General features: G+C 33.2%; 1 pseudogene across 1 annotated transcript in view; it reads left to right on the forward strand.

The window, feature by feature from the left end:
* The window catches only part of LOC143257818 (glutamate [NMDA] receptor subunit 1-like), a 212,548-nt pseudogene that overhangs the window by 175,929 nt on the left and 10,511 nt on the right, over positions 1-26,108 (forward strand). Inside the window, exons 8-17 of the transcript XR_013032002.1 lie at positions 5,495-5,639; positions 7,414-7,527; positions 8,342-8,355; positions 9,837-9,925; positions 13,869-13,987; positions 15,227-15,391; positions 20,862-21,095; positions 21,371-21,519; positions 22,080-22,237; positions 25,141-25,313. The product of XR_013032002.1 is annotated as a glutamate [NMDA] receptor subunit 1-like (transcript). The remainder of the gene's footprint in view (positions 1-5,494; positions 5,640-7,413; positions 7,528-8,341; positions 8,356-9,836; positions 9,926-13,868; positions 13,988-15,226; positions 15,392-20,861; positions 21,096-21,370; positions 21,520-22,079; positions 22,238-25,140; positions 25,314-26,108) is intronic.

Raw genomic sequence — 26,108 nt, forward strand, 5'->3', positions numbered from 1 at the left:
TTGTGTCATGTTTATTCTTCACAGTTACTGTTGTGCCATCCTTATTCTTCACAATTACTGTTGTGTCATCATTATTCTTCACAGTTACTGTTGTGTCATCCTTATTCCTCACAGTTACTGTTGTGTTATCATTATTCTTCACAGTTACTGTTGTGTCATCCTTATTCTTCGCAGTTACTGTTGTGTCATCATTATTCTTCACAGTTACTCTTGTGTCATCATTATTCTTCACAGTTACTGTTGTGTCATCATTATTCTTCACAGTTACTGTTGTGTCATGTTTATTCTTCACAGTTACTGTTGTGTCATCATTATTCTTCACAGTTACTGCAGTGTCATCCTTATTCTTCACAGTTAGTGTTGTGTCATGTTTATTCTTCACAGTTACTGTTGTGTCATGTTTATTCTTCACAGTTATTGTTGTGTCATCCTTATTCCTCACAGTTACTGTTGTGTCATCACTATTCTTCACAGTTGCTGTTGTGTCATCATTATTCCTCACAGTTACTGTTGTGTCATCACTATTCTTCACAGTTGCTGTTGTGTCATCATTATTCTTCACAGTTACTGTTGTGTCATCATTATTCTTCACAGTTACTGTTGTGTCATTATTATTCTTCACAGTTACTGTTGTGTCATCCTTATTTTTCACAGTTACTCTTGTGTCATGTTTGTTCTTCACAGTTACTGTTGTGTCATCCTTATTCTTCACAGTTACTTTTGTGTCATCCTTATTCTTCACAGTTACTGTTGTGTCATTCTTATTCTTCACAGTTACTGTTGTGTCATCATTATTCTTCACAGTTAATGTTGTGTCATCCTTATTCTTCACAGTTACTGTTGTATCATCCTTATTCTTCACAGTTACTGTTGTGTCATGTTTATTCTTCACAGTTGCTGTTGTGTCATGATTATTCTTCACAGTTACTGTTGTATCATTTTTATTCTTCACATTTACTGTTGTGTGATGTTTATTCTTCACAGTTACTGTTGTGTCATCATTATTCTTCACAGTTACTGTTGTGTCATGTTTATTCTTCACAGTTACTGTTGTGCCATCCTTATTCTTCACAGTTACTGTTGTGTCATCATTATTCTTCACAGTTACTGTTGTGTCATGTTTATTCTTCACAGTTACTGTTGTGTCATCCTTATTTTTCACAGTTACTCTTGTGTCATGTTTATTCTTCACAGTTACTTTTTTGTCATCCTTATTCTTCACAGTTACTTTTGTGTCATCCTTATTCTTCACAGTTACTGTTGTGTCATCATTATTCTTCACAGTTACTGTTGTGTCATCATTATTTTTCACAGTTACTGTTGTGTCATCATTATTCTTCACAGTTACTGTTGTGTCATTCTTTTTCTTCACAGTTGCTCTTGTGTCGTCATTATTCTTCACAGTTACTGTTGTGTCATCATTATTCTTCACAGTTACTGTTGTATGATCCTTATTCTTCACAGTTACTGTTGTGTCATATTTATTCTTCACAGTTACTGTTGTGTCATGATTATTCTTCACAGTTACTGTTGTATCATCCTTATTCTTCACAGTTACTGTTGTGTCATCCTTATTCTTCAAAGTTACTGTTGTGTGATGTTTATTCTTCACAGTTACTGTTGTGTCATCATTATTCTTCACAGTTACTGTTATGTCATCATTATTCTTCACAGTTACTGTTGTGTCATCCTTATTCTTCACAGTTACTGTTGTGTCATCATTATTCTTCACAGTTACTGTTGTGTCATGTTTATTCTTCACAGTTACTGTTGTGTCATGTTTATTCTTCACAGTTACTACTGAAGATGAACAAGCACTCACTGAAAACTGCATAATTTTTTTCTTCAAAATCCACTAGATTTCACTACTGTCTACATCCATATTGCTTCAGAGAAGCTTGTGTGATGATTGATTCATTGGACGTGTGTTACCTATAGCCATGTGACTGTGAGTTTCAACTGATTCACCCACAATTCCATTTTTATTGAATGGTCATTTGCTCTTAAGCACAAGACTACACAATCTGTTGTATTTGCTGTACCCTAAATTTGTATCAAAATCTGCTTTTTAGCGTTATAAGCCTTCATTTTTATTGCTAGGCAATTGAGGGACATTTCTATCTTACTTTGCAAACACACCAACATATTTAACCAGCAACTCATCTGGTTCCTGTCATTGTGCTAAATCCAGTTTACTAGCAGTCATTATGTTTACTTCCAGTCATTATCTAGTTATTTCCGATGTTCTGGCAGCCATGTTTTCGTTTCAGACATTGTATGACAGAAGCAAGTCAAACTGTACAGTAGTTCTCACTACATTCACTTGCCAGGAAGTTGAATAGTCAAATGTTTATAGTTACAGCTCAACACATTGAATGTAACATAACTCAGGTAGATAATTGTTCAAGCAAGAGTAGCTAGTTTTATGGACAAGAAACAATGTCTTCCACTGAAGAAAATAGCAATCATATATCCCAATCCATAGTAAACTATGTAATGCCACTTACTTTTTCTCAACATGTATTCTTGTAGTCCATTGTTATGTGGGTTGATCTAACTAACATTGTATGGGTTTTCTATAAAACTGCATTTTGCATTTTGGATACTGTCGTCTTAATTATGTTGTGGACAGTACCTAGACACAGATAGAGATATTGTTTTGAATAAGTTGGGGAAGTGGGGGAAAGGTTTTCCTTGGTTTGGCCATCAAACTAGAAGTATACTTAACAACTTTTTAAAAATGTTTAGTAGTTAGTTCAGCTTATACCAATAACTATTGAAAAATTTAGAGTTGGTACATGCTAAGGCCTAATAAACCGTGTATAAGCTGAACTAACTACTAAACATTTTGATACAAGTTGTTTAGTGTACCTCTAGCTTAATGGCCAAACCGAACCTGGGATCTGTTAGTTTTCTAAAGCTATAGTGATAACAGACCATTGTGCATTTTGACAGAAATACATGCTTTATTTATCTTGCCATGGATGAGATGCCTTCATTATGGAAATCTCCCGAGAGTTATTTGTGTAAAATACAGCCACTTTAGGAGTCATTTTGAATTTTTTCTTATGTTGTGTCCTGCTGAAAGTTATTACTTTGAATATAGTCATCACAAATAATGCCTCCACTAGGATTTTAATGTCTTTAAAACCCACGTGATATCACATAATTTTATTTTATAGGTTCTTCCTGAATTTGTCCAAATGATATATCTTCAAGACTTGCAGATACAGATGAAGAATGTGTCTTCCCATATCGGTGACATTTTTCGTGTAAATAACTAAATTCTCCAACAAACCCTACTTTAAGCTTTGAATTCAGCCCTATGAGTATTTTGGTTTTCTACTATTGACAACATTGGTGCATATCGTACGTAGCTGTGTCTCAGTCACTTAGCTTTTCCATGCCAAAGTGCTTAATCAAAAATACTGGTTCAACAAAACTCAGCACTGGGCATTGTAAAGCTATTCCTTCAGTCCTAAGCAGCTATTTACTATAAATGTTTGAGAAAGCAGTCCAAGTCTTCATTGATTGTGTTCTTGATCGTCAGAGAAGAAATTTACTTCATTTCACCCGGAGAAAACTGTGACAGGTGTAGAATTTTACCTCCAACAGTGTCTCAATCAATATTAGGTTACTATATGCATGGTGTGAGGGACATTGAGTAATGATCGTGCACAGAGATCTCTATATTATGATAAACCATTCAGTCCTTGCTCTTGAAGGACAGAACATTGAGTTACCAGAAATGATTCATCTTCTTGTTTTTATGCTATATTTTAGTTGTAGTTGCATGCACGTCTTGGTGAAGAAGTTATTGCCGGCTCCACAGGGCATCTCCCTCAACACTAGGTGCTCACTGTCTTACTCAGTGGTGAAGTAACTCTAATTGAAAGACGTTATCCACTAACATTACCCAACGTTTACTTCCAAAGGTTATGGATAACAATGAGCAAGATTGGACTATCCTAATCACCAACAGTCTGCGTGTTCTATAGAAGTAGCACTATTTACTGTCATAACCATTCGTCTACAGGTCAGGAAATCAACCTTTAGTCATTCATGACTTTTGTATTCTGAAGTCTATACTTGAGATCAGTGTTGACCAGCAGCTTTGGAGATCCCAGGCTGCTGGCCCTACTCCTGACTTCTCTGTTAAATTGAGATTGTATATGTGGCACTTCACAACATAACCAGAATACCGACATTAAAGAGAGGGTTTCTCCTAGATCTGAACAGAATCTTAGCTCAATTTTACCGCGACCAACAAATTCTTTCCTTTGCCCATAAGCACTCCTATTTTTTGTATTTTACAAAATGAAGAATTTATAACAACATAGAAAACCAGAAAAACTTTAAAGACAGGTCCTATGGTCAAGACATAAAAATGTAATTATACAACCTCAATATATGATATTCACAGGTGTACTTATTACCCAAGGACATAACAACGATATCAATAGAAATATCACAAAATTCTATTCAGAACGAAATCTGCATTTCCGGCATTGATTAAATTAAAATAAAGAGATTGTATACAATATCAAGGATGAAGTGAAAATAACGTGCATTTCCAATCTACACAAATCAAACAGTTTAGAGCACGTATTCTCTGACATCTGGAGCTATTTATCAAGAGATAATCTCAATAATACTGTGAACTTATCACTACTTAAAAACCCAAATATGATTGTAACTCCCATAGTCCATATATTACTCATTGCACTGGTCATCATTCAGTGGCAGGAACAGTTCTCTAGATGATGTATTCAGAACTGCATCATACAGGACCATATTACTGTACAGTTATTCCTGGTCATCATTCAGTAGCAGGAACAGTTCTCTAGATGATCTATTCAGAATTGCATCATACAGGACCACATTGCTGTACAGTTATTCCTGGTCATCATTCAGTAGAAGGAACAGTTCTTTAGATGATCTATTCAGAACTGCATCATACAGGACCACATTACTGTACAGTTATTCCTGGTCATCATTCAGTAGAAGGAAAAGTTCTCTAGATGTTCTATTCATGACATTATCTTTGCTGTACAGTTATTCCTCCCACAAGAACATTCAGTGAAATCAAAGAAAATGTTCTATAGCAATGAGTAACTATAACAGTAACAAATTATCTGCATTCCAAAACTAGGCATACTACGTGATGTGAGGTTACACTTTCGTCCAAGCGCACGTACATGTCAAAATTATAGGTGAACATATGATGTTCACCTACCTAAATAAGAAAGGAAAATAAACATTTATTTCATGTATTAAAGTGCTGAGATTAAATGAATTTAAATAATAGGTTGACTTTGTTCTTTAAATAATTAAATAAGGTGATCATTAACTTTTGTGTGTTTTAAGTATCTAAACTCATTGATAGTTCATATTTTATGTGTTTATTGTACGCGAAATCACGTGATTGTTGTCTTATTATCATTTTCTTGTGATATTGATAATATACATCTAAGTCTGTGTTCACATGTTTCAGGTACCTAAAAGCCCAAAGTTTGCTTTCTGGAAAAACAGGAAGAGTAGCCTTTGATGAGAAGGGAGATCGTCTTAATAGTGACTATGATGTTGTAAATGTTGTAGGTGGCGAAACCGTCAAAGTTGGACATTACGTGTTCTCTAAGGTAGGTATCTATATGCTTTTCTGAAGCATTTTCTGGATAACGAATCACAAATTGTTTTTAATATTAGTTAGAGTGACAATTAATTAGTTATCCTATTTCTCTTTTATGAGAAGTTATTCTAAATATGTTATTATTCATTTGTTCCAATTAATATCATGCCACACAACTAGTGTAATTTGCCGTTATTACGACTTTACGTTTACTTTACTTTGCAATAATTTACCTTTGGTTTGTTTAATAAACTGCTAGGAACACCTTTTAGCTACGTTTTTCGTTTTTGTGAGTTACTTTATTTAAACTCATAAAACCATGTCATACACTGAACGCTCATAACTGCTTCTAACTCTGCACAGTATTACAAGTGTCTCACCTTATGTTATTGTTTACTTTACGTGTAGTTTATTAAATAAAGTTACATCTACGTGCGTTTTTATCGGACCCTGTAAAATATTTTTAAAACAGACTAGAATTCATCAGTTTAACATTCAATGCCTGGAAGGAAACGTAGTTTTAAAGGTGTGCGTGAAAACGATACAATAAGAATGTGTGTTTTCTTATAGCAAAGCCACGTCGGGCTATCTGCTGAGCCCACCGAGGGGAATCGAACCGCTGATTTTGCGTTGTAAATCCGAAGACATACCACTGTACTAGCGGGGGCGACAATAAGAAAATACAAGGAAAGGATACGAATAATATCGCAAATAATTTTGCGAGTCTCTGATAATTACACTATAATATATGGAAAAATGACTTTAGCGTACATTAAGTGCCTTTTCGAATGGGCACTACAACAGAAACTTTTGTACTAAGTAGACATTTTCTTAATGTTGGCCACTAGAACGTTCATCATGAATATTATGGAAAACATCAGATATAAGTGACAAAGGTGGTATATATTGTATTGAAACAAGTCAAACATTATTGTACCTCTATATTAATATGCATAGATTTAAAATAATTATTCAAGAAAACTTTTCTTTTTTTATCTACATTAAATAACACAGTTAAGAATTTAACAAACTGTTTTGTGTATTTTATGATTGTCGCAAGTGTTAATCAAAACATTGTTAGAATTAATAGGCATGCTCGACCTTTCAGCCAGCAGGATGCTATAATAACTGTCAAACCCAGTATTTTTTGATGAAGAATAATTCAAGAGCTGGTGGTGGGTGGTATTGGCTGATTGTATGCTTTTTAGCCTATCTCTTCAAACTTAAGAAATGCTAGCGCAGATAGCCCTCGAGTAGTTTTTTGCGAAATTCAAACAGTCGAACATGCTATGGAAATATATAGTTACGAGCAAGGTGATAAAATTAAAACTCCATTTACTTTGTATCTACAAGTCCATCACTGCTTCTTGTAACAATTTAGAATAATAATAATAAAACAATGAAAAGTTTTCATCAAAATAGCTCGTCTTAACCAATAATGATTAAGTTGCATTTTCTTTTTCTAAGGTAACAATATATTAGAAGTAAATAAAAAAAACATTCCATTGACTAAATACAACAGAAATGTAATTGGTTGTGCATCTCCAAAAAGTAAGGAATATTTGTCAACACACACATACACATTTTTTATACAGCTTAAACTGCAATGTCCACATTAAATTTATTATGTAAACTATTCTGTTTCCATTATCACTTTTTTCTCTCCACAGGAGTCATTGCATAAAAACTAGGTTATTACTTTCATTGAAAATTTCCAAAACAATCATCGTATAATTCGTTTTTGCTAATTCTGAATAAAACAGGATTTAAATTTGATTTTCTAGTCTCACATGAAAATGGACCTGCAACTCAACATTAGCAACATCAGATGGCCTGGAAACCAAACTACGAAGCCTCTAGGGTATATCGTCCCTACCCATTTAAAGGTTAAATATACTGTTGTTTTTTTTGTAATTCTTATTCGCATTTAAATCCGCATATATATAGCTTAATTACTGGGAACCTAACATTTAAAAAGTATAGTTTTTTCTTTAAAATACTGTAACCATTTTGACTTTCTCTGCTCTCAGTAGAACGTTTTTTAACAAAGTTAGAACGAGCTGCAAATGAAACATTGATGTATTCTTGTAAATTTGATTATGAAAAATCCAAAAACGTTCATCTCTGCTAAGTTTATTGAAATGTATTGTTTATTTTCTCATAACAAAATGCTGATTGGATTGACAGCACAACTTCTTCCAACTAAGTAGCCAATGGCAAACCTTACTGACATTTGTTTTTGTTTTTATTTTACCAGCTAAATTTTATAGAACGTAGTAAACGTAGAGACAAATGTTTTATCTCTTTGGAAAATTAGTAATATGAAATACCTGGTTTAATCTATTAAACTTCACTGTAACTATTTATAAACGGTATAGTTTTAAACGTTAAGTGTCCAGTTAAAGAAAATAACAAATTTGATGTTATAAGTCATTTGTTTTTAATATTAAAATTTCTTCTATGCACCAGTATGTACTACAGAAATTAAATAAGAAGTTGTTAATATCACTCTATGTTATACATACATACAAGTATATATATATATATGGCATAAATTTATATTCGTATATGAATATGTAAGTAACTTTATATTTTAACAAAATGTGATAGTTAGGCGTCAATTTGTGATGAACGATATTTTTTAAAAACAGATAAATACACTTTCCATGACACTCAGCTAAATGTATCTAGATATAGTAACCTGGTAGTAAGCTGTCCATGAAAGAGTCAGAAAACGAAAATTATGAATCATGAACGACAGTCGTTGTTTTGCCGACTTTAGGGGAGGATGCAGCGAGCTATAGCTTGGTTAGATTGTTCATTAGTCCAGTGTTTTGTATACCTGTTTTTATCACGTTCCACTTTAGTATAATGAATTAGTTTTAAAGCTAGCAACAAAAGGATTGTACGGATTAACGAAATTGTTATAATTCTCGCACGAAATAATGCAATAAGATTTTACGTTTATTCTGAAAAGGTCTGGAAAATTTATCTGAGAGCAACATTTGAGTGTTTTCACTTCAAAACGTCATAAAAAGAAATTTTCTGGTAGTATACAAAAAAATTCTAATTGTTAGAGTGAACTTTGGGTTCAAATGTTTGAAACGGGATCACGAAGTACGGAATAAATTAGAGATGGATAGTAGGTTTTAAAACATGGCCATAAATGCGATTTGACATCTTGAGATCTTAATGTTCTGTTCAGTATAGGTTTTGGTTAATTGTCAGTGAAAATAGAATGAAAATATTACATAAGTTAATTAAAGCATACGTCCGAATGTAAGTAGCAAGGATTAAAACAGAACATGTGTCTTTTTCTTTTTTTTTCGTTTGTAATTACGCGCAAACAAACTTAGTGGTACTTCTATTTTTGAAGAGCTGTTTCGAATTTCGTTATGTGCTTATAAACCAAGGTTTTTCAATTTATTTGAATGAACATCTCGTGCCAGTAGACTACAATCAAAGATTTTTAATCTCTTTTAACGAGTGCACTGTCTTTGTTTTATGTTCACAATTTGGTGTTTGCTTGTTTGTCCTGTTCGTATATTTAAACCCTTAGTTATGTTTTCCGATTTATAGTGAGGTATTTGTAACAATATACTTTTATTTATCGTTTACATTAAGTTAGCAATTACTTAATTGTTCTCATGAAGCTGAAATAGAAACATAATTATAATTTTTTATAATTTTCCAAAATCCTCTGCTTTAACGAGAAGAGATTCATACAGTAAGTTGAAGCGTGTGTTTTTTGATTTGTTAAGTTAGTTTAACATCATTACGACAGAACTGTTTGAGCTTTGCTATGCCTGGCGAAATGTTGTTAACTGTTTTTGTGCTGATCCATCACTAATATCTCGTATTCAATGCACTTTCACTATTCAAATCGAATCCTTTATCAACACCGTTTTAAGGTGGTGACATTTGTTGCACTTCGTTTACTACTGTTTGTAATTGTCCAATGGTGTTACAGTGTGGCACTTTTTGTGGCGCCGTCTCTTGGAGCTAATAATTAATTTTTCAGTACAGAACAGTTGGATTTATATGTTTATTTTTAGGTAAATCTTAACATAAAACTATAAATACATTATATCCTATGAGAGTCCCTTTAAGTTTTTTATAAGTCTACATGTGTTGTCCTCGTTGTTTTTATTTCAAACCCGTTTTAAACGATCATTAATATAAACCTGCCAGGTTGTCACATCTGAAGAAAACCTTTCGTGTGGGCCAGACCCGTTGAAAGCGATGATGAATGCAGTGAAGATGAAATCCTCTGTCCACGCGCCAACAGTTCACTGCGTGAGTGTCACCCTTGTCGAATGAAAATAATTAAACTAATTTACAATTTTCAGGATAACGGTAATAAATGAAGAACTGATTCTATTGGCTTTCACAGAAACTACCAGGATAGAAAATAAGTATATTAAAAAGAATAAACTCGCATCATAAATAGAGAGTACGCCTTTGCTTGTATATACTTTCCTAAGAAACTATTGACAGGTGCATAGTTAATATATTAATAAATTATTTTAATGGTGATTTTTCCTTTTTTTCAGTTCATTAGTTATTTTTACAATAATGAGCAAATTTTATTTAACTCAATAATTTAATCGTTACATTATTAAATTATTGTTCATCATCTACATTTCATTATAAATCAAAAATCGTTCCTGCCTTATGCGAAAAAATAAACAAACAACACACTAAAATGTTGAATAATTACAATTTAATCGACCTAAATCAATAGCATAGTAATGCTATTGATGAGTAATGCTTAATTAATTATGCCATAAGTATTATTTTTATGTGACATGCAAAGCAATTTTACTTTCCTTTAATTAATTTGTTCCACGTTTCTTTAATTGTGATGCTGTACTAATCTGTATCAAATATTCATTAAAGTCATTTTTAATAATTTTTTTTCTTTTTATTGTACAATATATCTAAAGACTATACTAATCAAAGATAAACACAAATATTTTACTTTCAAGGTCGGATCTTGAGTTCTCATTACTTCATTTTTATTACTCACATATATATGTTTATTGTTTTTAATTTCATATTTCTAAGATATAGTACTAATTTTGAGAATATAAGGTTGTGTTCAAAATGTTTGCATCATTTGTAATAAATAAGCTCACTATTGTTAAGATTAAATGCAAATACTTAGTAACTTATGTTATATTAAACACCTATGTAATTTATATAATGAGACAAGTTCTTTGGACATTATGAACGATTTATTAGAATAGCAAACAACTTTATCAGACACTTGTGTCTCTCCCAGTGGAACAGCGCTATATCTGCGGATTTAAAACGCCAGAAACCTGTTTTCGATACCAGCGGTTAGCAGAGCACAGATAGTTCTTGTGCAGCTTTGTGCGTAATTACAAAGAGACAAAGATGTGGAATTCAGTACTTCACCTATCACAACAAAACGTTACCAAGACATATATAATGACAAAATATATCATGAAATTATCATAAATGGCATCTGTAATTTTATATAAGTTCATATGAAACACTCAGTACTTGGTTGTTTCTCCTTGTACTCTAATAAGCTCCGCAAGACGACGTGGTATGCTGTCGATAAGGTCATTGATGTAATCCACCATGATTTCGTTCAATCTAGAAATCGCTACAACTCAACTACTGTAGCTATTTTAGGGCCGTGGTTAGCAATTTTTCGGCTCAGTTCTGCTCAACAGTTTTCAGTGGGATTACAATCTAGAGACTTTGCTGGCCATGACAATTGTTCTGGTCGAGATAATTGTGTAGAATATGCGCATTATGGGCAGGAGCATTGTCACCATGAAACACAAAGCTATTACCAAACCTTGCCCTACCATATGGCAGAAATACGTCTCCATATGATGCCTGTAGGAGTCGCCATTGACGTTCAGTCTTCGCTCACCTGTTCTCCAGGCAAACTAACATGAAGCCTATTATCTCCTTTAACAAGCCGGAAGGAGGACTCATCTGAAAAGATGGCATGTTGCCAATGTCTTAACTTTGCCCAAGTAAATATTGGTTTTCAGATAGCCCTTCTCACTAAACAGTCTTGTGTGGCCAGTTTCCTATTCGCTGTTCTTCTGGATTCCCTGAATGAATATGCTGATGCCATTCCTGTGTTAAGGTGTTGCAAGACTTCTTTCGACCTTGACATGTTAACCTGGTCAAAGCACGATTTCCTGATTTCCGATGACGTTTCAGGATTCCGGATACAATACAGTGGTGGTATCCTAGTGTTTTGGCAATGCCTGTTGCTTCATATCGTTTCTGTATTGTCAAATAATTTGATACCCTATAACTTCGGACATGTAACGAGACATGACTACACCAACTACAGAGAAACATTCTGAAAGAACTTGGTCTGTTTCGAGAAAGATTATACTCAAAGTACATCCTTTTATATAAAACTAGTGTGCATGTTTGTTTTAATGAATAATGCTCAAAACATGTTTGTCTGATCATACACTACTTTCTTTGCTATCGTTTGGACATTTACTCAATAACTACTCCATGCATATACACAATAACATCAGTATAGAATAGTATGCAAACATTTGGGGCAAGACTGTATGTGTACGTTATTTATAAAAATACAGTTATTGCCTTGATTTTAATAAATCAAATTTATTAACTTGCACCTGGAAGTATTAAAATTTTATTTTAGGGACAAATTATTTACGTGTTTTAATTGAAAAGTTTTCATTTATTAGTAAACTAATAAATCCAGAAATGTGTGTGTCGTTTTGTTTTACATAAATACATTTAACGTGGTCATTCGTAGCATATTAAAATAATTGAGAATCTTTTTCAACTTGACAAAAGTGCAGGGGTGGACAGAAAAGTGCTCCCTTAAAAGTGTTGTTAAGTTATTATTTATTTTATTAGATTGTTTGTTTGTTTATGAAGCCACTCGAGGGCTATCTGTGCTAGCCGTCCCTAATTTAGCAGTGTAAGACTAGAAGAAAGGCAGCTAGTCATCACCACATCGCCAACTCTTGGGCTACTCTTTTACCAACGAATAGTGGGATTGATCGTCACATTATAACGCCCCCACGGCTGAAAGGGCGAGCATGTTTGGCGCGACGGTGTTGCGAACCCGCGACCATGAGACTACGAGTCGCACGTCTTAACGCGCTTGGCAATGTCGGGCCTTTTTATTTTTATAAGATAAGAGGAAAACGTGCAAAACTATATGTTTTTTAGAACGCACTTGACAATATCTGTTCAAATATAACTTCAAATCTTAATATTAATACTGGCTTTCATAATTACCTTAAATTTTTATGATGTCAATTACATATTCTCAAAAACAACGTTGTGCAGCTGCAGGAGATTCTTAGATCTTTTTATTCCAGTTAAACTATAAAATGATCAAACAAGTTTCTCTGCAACTGTGGAGTCGTTACGAGATATTTTAGAAATAAAAGAACTAATTTTATAGTATGGTCAGGTCAATCACCTGATATAAATTCGATTAAACGTTTATGGGCTGAGTTAAACCGATTAACGAAAGATCTCAAACCAAAAAAGGAAGATGAACGGTTTGAGGTACTCAAAGAAGGATGGCAGTCAATCACTCAGAAATACTTGCACAAACTCATTGAGAGTATGTCACGTTGACGTTAAGCAGTGATGAAATCCAAGCGAATGTCAATTAAATATTAACTTGTGAAACTAGTTTGTGTTAATTTGAGTTTCATTTTTACGTTCGATGATTGCATAGAAACTTGTTTGATCATTTTGTAGGCTAATTGTAACAAGAAGATCTAAGGAACAACAGCACGTGCACGCACAACACTTTTTATGATAAAATGTAACTAAAATCATGAAAAGTTGTTCAGGTGTTTACGAAAGCCAGTATTAAAATTAGATTTTGAGATCATATTTGAACAGATTTCGTCGAGTGAGTCCTAAAAGCATATAGTTTTACACATTTTATTGTTATCTAATAAAAAGATATAATAAATTTAAAACATTTTCAAGAGGGACAACTCTTTTGCCCACCCTTGTATATCTATTAATTGTTATTTTTCAGTATAATACGTAGAAACAAATTATTAAACGAAGGTGTCATACTTACATCACTCTAATATCACCTATAAACGAGCGTAGACTGTGATGAATATGATATAGTAATGCAACCGACAGTTTCAAAGAACTACCCAACCAAGGGGTAACTTAAACTATGTAGACGTTCAGGTTGTAATTGCTTTTATGTCTTTTCTTCCAGAACAAACCTACTGTTGCCGCGGCTACTGTATGGATTTACTGAGAAAGTTGGGAAATGACTTGAATTTTACTTATGATCTGTATCAAGTCGAAGATGGTCAGTTTGGCAGTTTCGAATACGTAAGCACGTTGTGTAGTTCTCTGGTAGATTGTTCCACGTTTCTAACTTTTTATTTATTCTTTATATTAATTGTCCAGTTCGCTTATCTTTATGGTTTCTCAGTAATAAAGTTAATGCGGTTCTAATTTACTTTAACTTCTTAAACTTATAATAATGCTATTAAAAATACACCGTGCAATATTTTCTACCTATATTTATATCAAATCGATTATTATTTTTACTTGAAAATAAACACTCACTACGTGTAGCTTGCTAATATTATTAGAGACTTATAAACCACACACACACACATGTATTCCTTTTTATAAACCTACTTTTGTATGTTATATACGATTTTAGTGTTTGAACAATAGTTACTATATATTCGAGAAACTATGGAGTGAAGAGTGAAATATCTTTAAAGGTTTTCGTTAAGCAACAGAACTATATAAAGATACAAGCTGTTTTTACTGGTTAGGTATACAATACCTCTACTTTTCCATTAAGTCACTAATTTATATAGAATAATCTGTCTGCACTGATTAAGTGTGATACACCTCAACTTTATTCTTTAACTCACTAATTTATATAGGAGAAACTGTTTTCTCATCTTACAAAAACAAATGTTTGCACGTGTCTTTTCACAGTTTATAAATCGCGCAAAAACAATGAATTCCAACTTTAGTTAAGAATAATATTGTGGCTATATTTGGGATTTTGACATAGTTCTGGTACCGTTAAATTTGAACACATATTACAATTAAAGATATGTACATGTGTTTGTCATATAACCTCCGGTTTCAGTGTTTCAACTCACACGATTTGTTTGACAGGTAATCCGTAATTTAACGCTTTGTTCAGTAATATAACAAGTAACGCGTTATTTCTTATGTTATATAAAGTAACTTTAGTAAAAGGTTTGTATTTTTACAAAATAGTATTTGAAATACCCCTTTCCTACTTCAGTGAATCACTGTTTTTGAATGATTACTCTAATTAATAAGCTTACATATTATGGAAATGTTAAACCCGCGGATACAAAATATAGAAGGAAGGAAAGGTTATTTTACAAGTTCGTTTCAATGTTAGAAAAGTCCTACGATCAAGCATAGTGGTTCGTTTGTTTCTTTTTTCTTTATCATGGCGGCACCTATTGTTAGAAACTGGAAATACTGAGGAACCGACAAAAGTATTTAACTAAGTGTACCGACAGTTTCTCATCTCGACTAATTATTCACTAGTTTCTATTACAAACCTAGGTGAATGGATCTAAGAAGAAATACTGGACTGGAATGATGGGAGATCTAGTGTACGAAAAAGCTGACATGATTGTAGCTCCCCTCACTATCAATCCTGAACGATCCCAAGTTATTGAATTTACTAAACCTTTCAAATATCAGGGAATCACTATACTTGAGAAAAAGGTGAGTTAAAACAAAGAGAAATGTTTACTAGGTCCATCCAAACGCTTTCAAAATATCTGATTATATTTGTGAATAAGCAAAATTAAACGCGATGAAAGCAATTAATCGTCAAAAACCGTTTCGTTGTAACAAAATATCATCTTCAGGGGATAAATATTAATTTAAAACGTTTCTCATTTCTTATAAAGATTTTTGTTGAAATTTCCTCAGTTTTAGTAAGTTTTTTTTTTTCATATATATTTCTAGAATTTCAATTTTTTTTTCATACACTATTCTAATACTACCGACATGAATATTATACTAGTGGCTGTAACAACATACAATTAACATGAGCATTATACTACTGGTTGTAGCAACAGAATAACAAGCAACATACAATGAACATGACCATTATACTAGAGACTGTAGCAACAGTATAACAAGCAACATACAATGAACATGACCATTATACTAGAGACTGTAGCAACAGTATAACAAGCAACATACAATGAACATGACCATTATACTAGAGACTGTAGCAACAGTATAACAAGCAACATACAATCAACATGAACATTATACTAGAGGCTGTAGCAACAGTATAACAAACAACATACAATGAACATGACCATTATACTAGAGACTGTAGCAACAGTATAACAAGCAACATACAATGAACATGACCATTATACTAGAGACTGTAGCAACAGTATAACCAGTAACATACAATCAACATGAACATTATACTAGAGGCTGTAGCAACAGTATAACAAGTAATAGGAAGATTATACTAGCGGCTGTAGCAACCGTATAACAAGCAACATATAACCAACATGAACATTATACTAGAGGCTGTAGCAACAGTATAACAAGCAACATACAACCAACATGAACATTATACTAGAGGCTGTAGCAACAGTATAACAAGCAACATACAACCAACATGAACATTATAAAAGTGGCTGTAGCATCAGTGTAATAAGCAACATACAACCAACATGAACATTAAACTGTAGCAACAGTGTAACAAACAACTACAACCAACGTGAATATTAAACTAGTGGTTGTAGTAATAGTATAATATGCAACATATATGAAATAAAAACAATATTCTTGGGGCTGTAGCAACAGTATAACAAACAACATACAACCAACATGAATATTATACTAGTGGCTATAACAACAGCGTAACAAGCAACATACAAACAACATGAACATTATACTAGACGCTGTAGCAACAGTGTAACATGCAACATACAGTCAACATGAACATTATACTAGAGGCTGTGGCAACAGTATAACAGTCAATATGAAGATTATAGTAGGGGATGTATCACAGGATAACAAGAAACATTCAACGAACATGAACATTATACTAGTAATTTTAGCAACAGTATAACAATCAACATGAACATTATAGTAATGACTGTAGCAACAATATAACAAGCAATATGAAGATTATAGTAGTGGCTGTAGCAACAGTATAACAAACAATATGTAGATTATAGTAGTGGCTGTAGCAACACTATAACAGTGAGCACACAACCAACATGAAGATTACTTGTAGCAACAATTTAACAAGAAACATACCATTAACGTGAATATTATTTTAGTAACAATTTAACAAGAAACATACGACTAACATGAAGAATATTGTAGCAACAGTATAACAAGCAACATACAACCATCATGAACACTATACTAGTGGCTGTAGCAAGAGTATAAGAAGCAACATACAATCAACATGAACATTATACGAGAGGCTGTAGAACAATGTAAGAAGCAACAGAGGATCGACATGAAGATTATTCTAGTTGTTGTAGCAACAGTATAACAAGCAATATGGAGATTACAGTAGAGTCTGTAGCAACTGTATAATAGTGAGCATACGACCAACATGAAGGTTATTTTAGCAACAATTTAACAAGAAACATATGACCAACATGGAGATTATTGTAGCAACAAGTTAACAAGAAACATACGACCAACATGAAGGTTATTGTAGCAACAGTATTACAAGAAATACGACCAACATGAAGATTATTGTAGCAACAAGTTAACAAGAAACATACGACCAACATGAAGGTTATTGTAGCAACAGTATTACAAGAAACCTTATTTATATTTACATCCTTAATTTCTTTGGAATGAAATATCGTTAACCGAAGAAGTTTATTTGCAGCTGATTCACAGATACCAGCAGTTAAGTACATTTGAATGGGAATGTAACATGTAACAGTCCTTTGGAACCATAAAAAATAAATAAAACGCGACAAGTGTGTTTCGGCAATGATAAGCAAACTGCAGCAACTTGTAACATGTTTAAATCCAAGAAAGCAAAGGTTTGTAGCAAAAGTTACTCACGTTCTTTGGTTAGGCGACAGTACATAACACCATTAGAGATTTTCCTCTGGAAACGAGCCCAACAAGATTCGGGCTTACAAGGACAACGTTCCTATACATACCTCTTGTTTAGCTGTTGCATACAGAAGGCAACTTGAGAATCAAGAAGGCGTCCTTACATATGAAAACATACCTTTCGTCAAAGTCGACTGACGTAGCGCCTACGGATTTCTGTACGATCGAACTGTTGAAACAGACGCAGGAAAAATGTCATCTTTGTACATCAGATGGATTATGAAAAGCCTACAAGAAGGAATTTGGACACGACAGCCTTACAACGAAGTTGATTGTAAGCCTTTCATTGAGAAATATAATTTTAAATAATACAAGCACAATGAATTGTTATATTATTGTGTTGTAAGATTTCTTGTCCATTAAGGAAGAGTTGCAGTCTTGTGAACACTAAAGCCATAGCTTCAGGTATTCTAGATCCTTTACAGTCTTTCTAGGGTACTCACAGGGGACGTCGAAACCAAACAAGCGAAACAAGTACACCATGTGATTTTCCTTATGTTTTTACTGTAGGTAACGAATGAGACGAAAAACGACACCGCACACTTTCTGTCATTAAGTGATTACAGTTTGCGATACAAGTACCATGTTCTTTCTTGTACGAATAACTGGTTTTCGGAATGGTTGTCAACTACTGTATAACAGTGTCTTTCACGTGATGTTAGTTGAGATATTCAAGACCTGACACTGTTGTTGTCAGTTACAAGTTTGTCCAATCGTTTATTCCCCTTGGTTAATCACTAACAGTTAGAAGCTATAATATTATTCCAACTCCTAAAGTTAAAATCCAAGGTTCGATTCCCGCGATGTACAGAGCTCAGAATGCATGGCTTTCAGTAAAAGAATCACACACACTCTCACACACACGCGTTCCCATTTATTACAAGTATCTTTGAAAATTGTATGAACGAAACGTTCTTTTATAATGACTGTGATGTGTCTTTAAGCCTGCAAGCCATTGCTTTGTACAATAATCATGATACGAATTCACTTTTGCGTTTACAGAGAACAAACGCAATCAATATGTCGTATGTGTGAGAATAAACGAAGTATTCAATAAAAGTGGTGTATGTGGGATCTTAATAAGATAGCTGGTTGATATATATACTGATGGCATCCAATACGAAAATATCTAGTTATATTAACGACTGTGACTTAATTGTTCTATAAGTAAACATTTACAACACTGACCTTCTTAGAGCAAATACTAACTTATCAGAAGATTAACTGTGAACAAAGAAACGTCACAAATTTTGTCAAACCACAAAGAACACTAAACGTTTCTTTCTAAAATATGCAAGGTTTTAAACTATAACGCTTGTTTTAGTTCTCTATGGATGCAAATATTATGTGAGTTTGATAAAATTCAGTGTAAACATCGATTTTCAACGACCAAGAGTATAACAGTTTTTCTGTTTAGAGAGGCTGGCTATAGGTCTTATAAGATAAACGAAAGACGGATGTTTCTACACTTAAACAAGCCTGTTAAAAATTCATACAACTGAGTAAAACGATGACACATTGAAGAATCGTTCGCCGATATAAACAGAAACTATTATCATGATACACAGTACAAAACTTCTGCATGTCAATTCTAGAAGTGATTAAACATGTATATACGACGACAAATACATGGGTGATAAGAAATGTTCTACATGTTAATCAATGTCACTTAAATATATCCTTTAAAATATTGGTTTTATTGTTATGAACCAACACAGACTATTCCAACTTTACACTTCAATATTTAATACTAAAGCTTTGACTGCAGGATCTACACTTTAATTTGTGAAAAATTTGAGTGGTGCAAATGCATTAACTTACAATAATATATAACAAAGTAGTTAATATTGAACAAAGTCTTAATTTATACACTAAATGTTTATATTTTTATTACAACTAACAAAATCGTTAAATGGTAGCTGTAAATGTGTCTTTAGGATATTTTCTGTTATACAGAGACTGTCTACAAAAACGTGTCACTTTTCTGATATTATAGATATGAAATACAGTATTGGTTTGGTTTGAATTTCGCGCAAAGCTACACGAGGGCTATTTGCGCTAGCTGTCACTAATGTAGCAGTGTAAGACTAGAGGGAAGGCAGCTAGTTATCACCACCCACCGCCAACTCTTGGGCTACTCTTTTACCAAGGAATAATGGGATTGACCAACACATCATAAAGCCCCCACAGATAAAAGGGCAAGCATGTTTGGTGCGACGGGGAATTCTAACCCGCGATTCTCGGATTACGAGTCGAACGCCTTAACCACCTGGCCATGCCGGCCCCAGAAAAGGAACAAACACATATAATAAAAAAGTCGATATAAACGTAGTCTAGTTAACTATAGTAATATTGAAAGTTTTATTTCAAAAATTGAAACAAGAAAGTCAAGTCTATGAAAACCGAGTTATTGATGATTTGATGTACAATAGTGTTACATCAAAAATCATTAGTTTGTTTTCACCTCTTTTATTATGTTAATTGTAAACTATGGTGAGGATAAACAATTTGCTGGGAGTCTCTGGAACCAAATATTTATAGAACAATAAAAGCTTTAATCAGTGATGTCGAGAAAACCCACTTGTAGAAAATATATATGTAAAACGGCTCGTTTGGGTTGAGAAAATATTTTACGTAGAGGAGTGAACAACGTTTCGACCTTCTTCGGTCAGCGTCAGGTTTACTCCTCTACGTAAAAAAATTTCTCAACCCAAATGAGCCGTTTCTACATATATAATAAAAGCTTTAATCGGGGATTTGGATTCATTCTAGGAAGTACTTACTTCCTGTACCTGATCTTCCTGCTCACTTTATTTTCTCATAATAAAGATTTGTATTATATGTCTATAGTTCAAAATAAAAATATACTAACATACATTTTTTCGGTAAGAACTTGAGAAATTCAAACATTTTTGACTGCGTATTAGGAAGACTTCATCTTTTAAATACATAATATCTTTCTCTTCTTTATTTTTTCACTTCTTTGCAGTAGCAACAGTTAATTTGAGCTTTATTGCGAAAACTCTCGCACGATGCAAATGGTTTTATATGTTTGTTACTGTTTCTCTGACAGCAACCGAAAAGCTCCACGCTAGCTTCATTTCTTCAACCGTTTGAACAAACGCTTTGGATATTGGTTATGGTTTCCGTCCACGTTGTTGCATTAGCGTTGTACCTATTAGACAGGTTTAGTCCCTTTGGCCGATATAAACTACCCAACAGCGACGCTACAGAGGAAGACGCTTTAAACCTGTCCAGCGCCATCTGGTTTGCGTGGGAGTGTTACTCAACAGTGGTATTGGAGAAGGTAATTTTGAATTTATATAAACTGGTTTTAAATATAGTTAATAGCACATACATAGTGGTGTAGTTGTGTAATATAGGTAGTAATAAAAGTGTAAAGAACTACGACATCGAACGTAACCTGAACGATTTGTTTACTGACTGGTAATTTGTTTAGATTTTGTTTTCAGTTTTTTGTTTTGCATCTAACTTACTCTTTTGTACCTAAGTGAATTTGTAAGTCCTAGAAAGGGGTATAGTAGTACGTTTAGTAACGAAGGTGCTTCTGACATGTTGCAGGCACCCCTCGAAGCTTCAGTGCCAGAGTCTTGGGAATGGTGTGGGCAGGATTCGCCATGATTGTTGTCGCTTCCTATACTGCCAACCTGGCTGCGTTTCTCGTGTTGGATCGTCCAGAGACATCACTTACGGGGATTAATGATGCTAGAGTAAACATAGGTTTTACTTTTGTCCTTCACATAGAATGTTACAAAGTATATGTTGTTGCTATCTGTTTCTACCTCATAACTATCCTAATTATTTATTTGCCTAAATACACCGTAAAAAGAATGGTCTTGTCGTTCGACAGTTTTAAAGGAATATTGAAAGTTGAGCATTTCAGACCAAAGATATTTCAGTGACACTTCATTTAAAAATAAACCTATTTGCTAAAATTTTTTGTTTGATGTTCTTTTTGTTTGCTTGTTTTTGAATGGGTTGTTCAGCTCGTTTTCCAACAACATGTATTGCAAGTGTTCTCCATACACAACAGTAAGAGACGTACATACGCATTAACAAATAATTTCCTTTGAGATTTTGAAGGTGAGATGTTTTATGCATATATTTGAATGAGTGTGTATGTATGTATACACATTCGTGTTTACGAGTGACGCTTTAAAGATGTTCCTTAAAATTATACTCAAATAGCCTAAAGACACTTGGAAAGATATCACCATCACTCCATCTCTGAATAGCAAATCAATAGATATTATATGTTTGTGGTTTATAGCTTCGTAATCCCTTGGAAAACTTCACTTATGCCACAGTAAAGGGAAGTGCGGTCGATATGTATTTTCGACGACAGGTGGAGCTTTCCAATATGTACCGAACTATGGAAGGAAAGAACTATGACACCGCAGAAGAAGCCATTGCTGCTGTTAAATCTGGGTAAATTCATAACTATTTTTCTGTTTTGATTACTTCTATTATGAGACGCATGAATAGCTGAGACATGAGCTTTGAGCTTTTTTTGTAGGCTGGATTCTTGTTTTACTTTTATCCCAAAAATAATCCGTATTATTTATACTTTAACCCACTCTTATGTAAAAATAAGAGAAACAAGAATTAATAACATAAAGGTGTGAATGGTGAGATTGGTAAACATTTATTTTGCTTAAAATTTCACAGACAGACAGTGTAAGTACAGCTACATGGACCCCTAATGACACAGCGGTATGTTTGCAGAGTTATAACGCTAGAAATAGGGTTTTGACACCCGTGGTGAACAGAGTACAGATAGGCCATTGTGTAGCTTTCTGCTAAACTACAAACAAGCATGTATATTATGCCACTTATTGAACTGTTGATCAATCTATATATAAAATTAATTAAACATCTTTCAAGATAGCACCTTAAGCGTTTATTTTAATATTTATTGAATTTTATTTTCCAGGAAATCAAAACATTAAACAGAAGACAGTTTTCTTTTAGCAAAAGTTGAATTGTTTTAGACATTAGTTCACACCTAGTGATTTAATTATGAAAAACAACACATTTGTTCCTTCTCCCGGACCTCGGTGGTTAATGGGGATATGAGAACTTATAATGCTAAAAATCAAGGTTTGATACCTCCAGTGGACTTTTAAGTGTTGGTTAAGTAAGGCCTTATCAAGGAGACAGCAACACTCTGTCTAGGGATGGATGGTTGAGATTGTTTATCGAGACGGTGTTTTAAACACAATGCCTATAAATGATATCTATGTAATGACTGAGTCACAATGTCTGTAAATATCATAGCAAAAAGTTTGAATTTCTTCTGCTTCTTTCTTATTACATGATAATTAAAAAACCAAAACAATGACGTCAACCAATTTTACTGAGAAGACATAGTTTCAAACAGAGTATCCGCGGTTTTTATATGTATTATCAAGAGCTGTTAGTAATAAAAACATAGGCCCGGCATAGTCAGGTGGTTAGAGCACTCTAGTCGTAATATGAGGATCGCAGGTTCGAATCCCCTTCACACTAAACATGCTCGCCTTTTCAACCGTTAAGGTATTATTGTGTTACTGTCAATTCCACTATTCGTTGGTAAAATAGTAGCCCAAGAGTTGGCAATGAGTGGTGATGACTAATTGCCTTTCTTCTAGTCTTATATGCTAAATTAGGGGCAGCTAGCACAGTTAGCTCTTGTGTAGCTTTGCGCGAAATTCTAAAAACAAACAAGTGGTAAAAACATAATTCTTGTGTAAACAATGTATCATTACCCCTTGAAGTTAGCTTTGTTACAGACATTTTCGTTCCTTTGAAAAGTTAAGTACAAGCCATTAATAGATCAAGAATAAATATTTCATGATGATGAGAAACTCACTTGAAGTAAAAACGTATTTTATAGACGGTTGTTATGGGTATTAATACATCATTTAGAATAAGATTTTGTTAACCTGAAGATGACCTAGGAAGGTTGAGCGTTGTTCTGTATTTTTTTTAAATTAAAGTTTTAATACCCATAACAGCCATCTTTAAAATACAATAAATATTACAGTTGGAACCTCATTGCATTTAGCACTTCTTTATAAATACAACCTTCCTGGGTCTACTGAAACACTGCATTAAAGAAAAAAGACAAACAAATAGACTTTTCAAAAGAGATGTAAATGTAGGAATGGCTAATATAAATCCTACATTAAACAATGCAAACAAGATAGCAGGGATGGTATTTATATCATCCACTAGTAACAAGCAAAAATTAACATATAGCAATACATATATAAATAATCAATAACAATTGACTATAATTTACCTTATTTTGTCTGTTACCATTCTACAACACTGTTTGTCTGTTTTATTAACTAAGGATGATACAAATGTCATCCCTACTATCTTGTTTTTGAAGGATTGATATTAGTCATTCGTACATTTACTAGGCCCGCCAGTAGCACAGTGGTATGTCTGCGGACGTACATAGTAAAAACCGGGTTTCGGTACCCGTGGTGGGCAGAGCACAGATAGCCCATTGTGTAGCTTTGTGCTTAATTCAAAACAAACCTACATTTGCTTCCCGTTTTGAATTTTTTTCTTTACCTGTATATTTTGTATAAACAGTAAATGTAAAGCTGCGAAAATATTTTAAAAACATATAAAAACAGAAATAAAATAAAAAATATGAACAGATTATTACTAAGTTTTATTTTAATAAAGTCAATATTATATAAATGCTCAGATTCCATTTAGTGTATGTGTTTAAAATACTGACACCCGTGAAGTTTAATAAACTGTTCTCTATTCTTGTAAAATTGATTCAGAAAACAACACATTGCTTTGAACGTGAGGTGAAAACACATTTTTCTAATGTTTTCAGCATTATTATTAAAAACAATTTTGTTCTGGCTATATTTTTGGGTTTGTTATATATGTTTCTTACACTTTTACACTTGTGTTAAGTGACAGTTAGCTTTTAATTGTTGTAGTTTATTATTATTATCATAAGAAGATTTTTTATATAAAACGCAAATTTTCAACAACAATCCAAAAAAGAAAGAAAATTGTTTTATTACTTCATTCGTTTATTTCGTATAACTTAAAGATTAGTAAGGTTTTTCACCCTCAGTTAATATTATTTAATAGATAAGTATCATTATTGAGAATAAATGTTTAGTAGCTCTATTAATTTAGTTTGAGAAATTTCCTTCCTTTATATACATTTATTCAAGGTTGTTCGTGTCTTTCTGAGTTAATAAACCTCGGTTTGATGTTAGGAGATTTAGCAGTATGTTAATTATTTAAGTAGAAAGAAATGTATATACGAAACCAAGGTTTTAATGGGTAAAATCTGTATAAAAAACCAACAGAGAACTGAATGCTTTCATCTGGGATTCTTCTCGATTGGAGTATGAAGCTGCCCAAGACTGTGATCTGGTAACAGCAAGGGAACAGTTTGGTCGTTCAGGCTACGGAATAGGCTTACAAAAGAACAGCTTTTGGGCTGACCAAGTTACTTTAGCTTTGTTGGAAATGCATGAAAGTAAGCTCTGCACTCCTGAAGTACTTGAAACTGACACTTCTGTAATTCATACCTCATGAACAAGAAACAAATTGGAATTTTCCATTCTACTTTTATCCTACTTTGCATTTTTGTTTCTATGTATTTTAAGTGCAAATAGTACAGTCATTTAAATTTTATTAAAGTATGATTTATCCAAGCATTTTGTTTGAGCACTCCTTAACTTTGTGTCTTTTGAACTCAATTCCTGAAAGGTTAACTTTACGTTTTTTAATACACTGATAAATATTCGTTTACTTATAAAAATAACTAAATTGAAACGTTTTATTTAAAAAAAATAATTTCGAAAATAATTTATTAAAAACACAAATATCTAGCTGACATTACTAGTTACTTGCAAACACGCAGCGAAAACATACCTTTTGTTTTCCTTAAGCCGTAAAACATATACTATTGAAACTACAGGGTGTTCGGAAAGTCACTGTGCACTTATATATTTATTAACAGACATGTTTCAATATAGAATACAGGAGGTAAATATGAATGACAATTATAAACAAAGTTGAAAGTGACCCCCGTTGACATCAATACAGGCCTGGATCCTTCTTATTTTGTTTCTAAACACCGCTATCAGTTGCTGGCTTGAAATAGACTGAATGAATGCTGTTATTGTTGCTTTCAAAACTGCACAGTGACTTTCTGAACACCCTGTATTATGTTTGTCTTTATCATTTAAATTTATTTTGTTTATAATATTTAATTTAACCTAATAATGGATTTGGTAAATGGCACTAATAAATCTTAAACCACTATTGG

This window comes from Tachypleus tridentatus, chromosome 7, assembly GCF_004210375.1.
Source record: "Tachypleus tridentatus isolate NWPU-2018 chromosome 7, ASM421037v1, whole genome shotgun sequence".
Classification (NCBI taxonomy): Eukaryota; Metazoa; Arthropoda; class Merostomata; order Xiphosura; family Limulidae; genus Tachypleus; species Tachypleus tridentatus.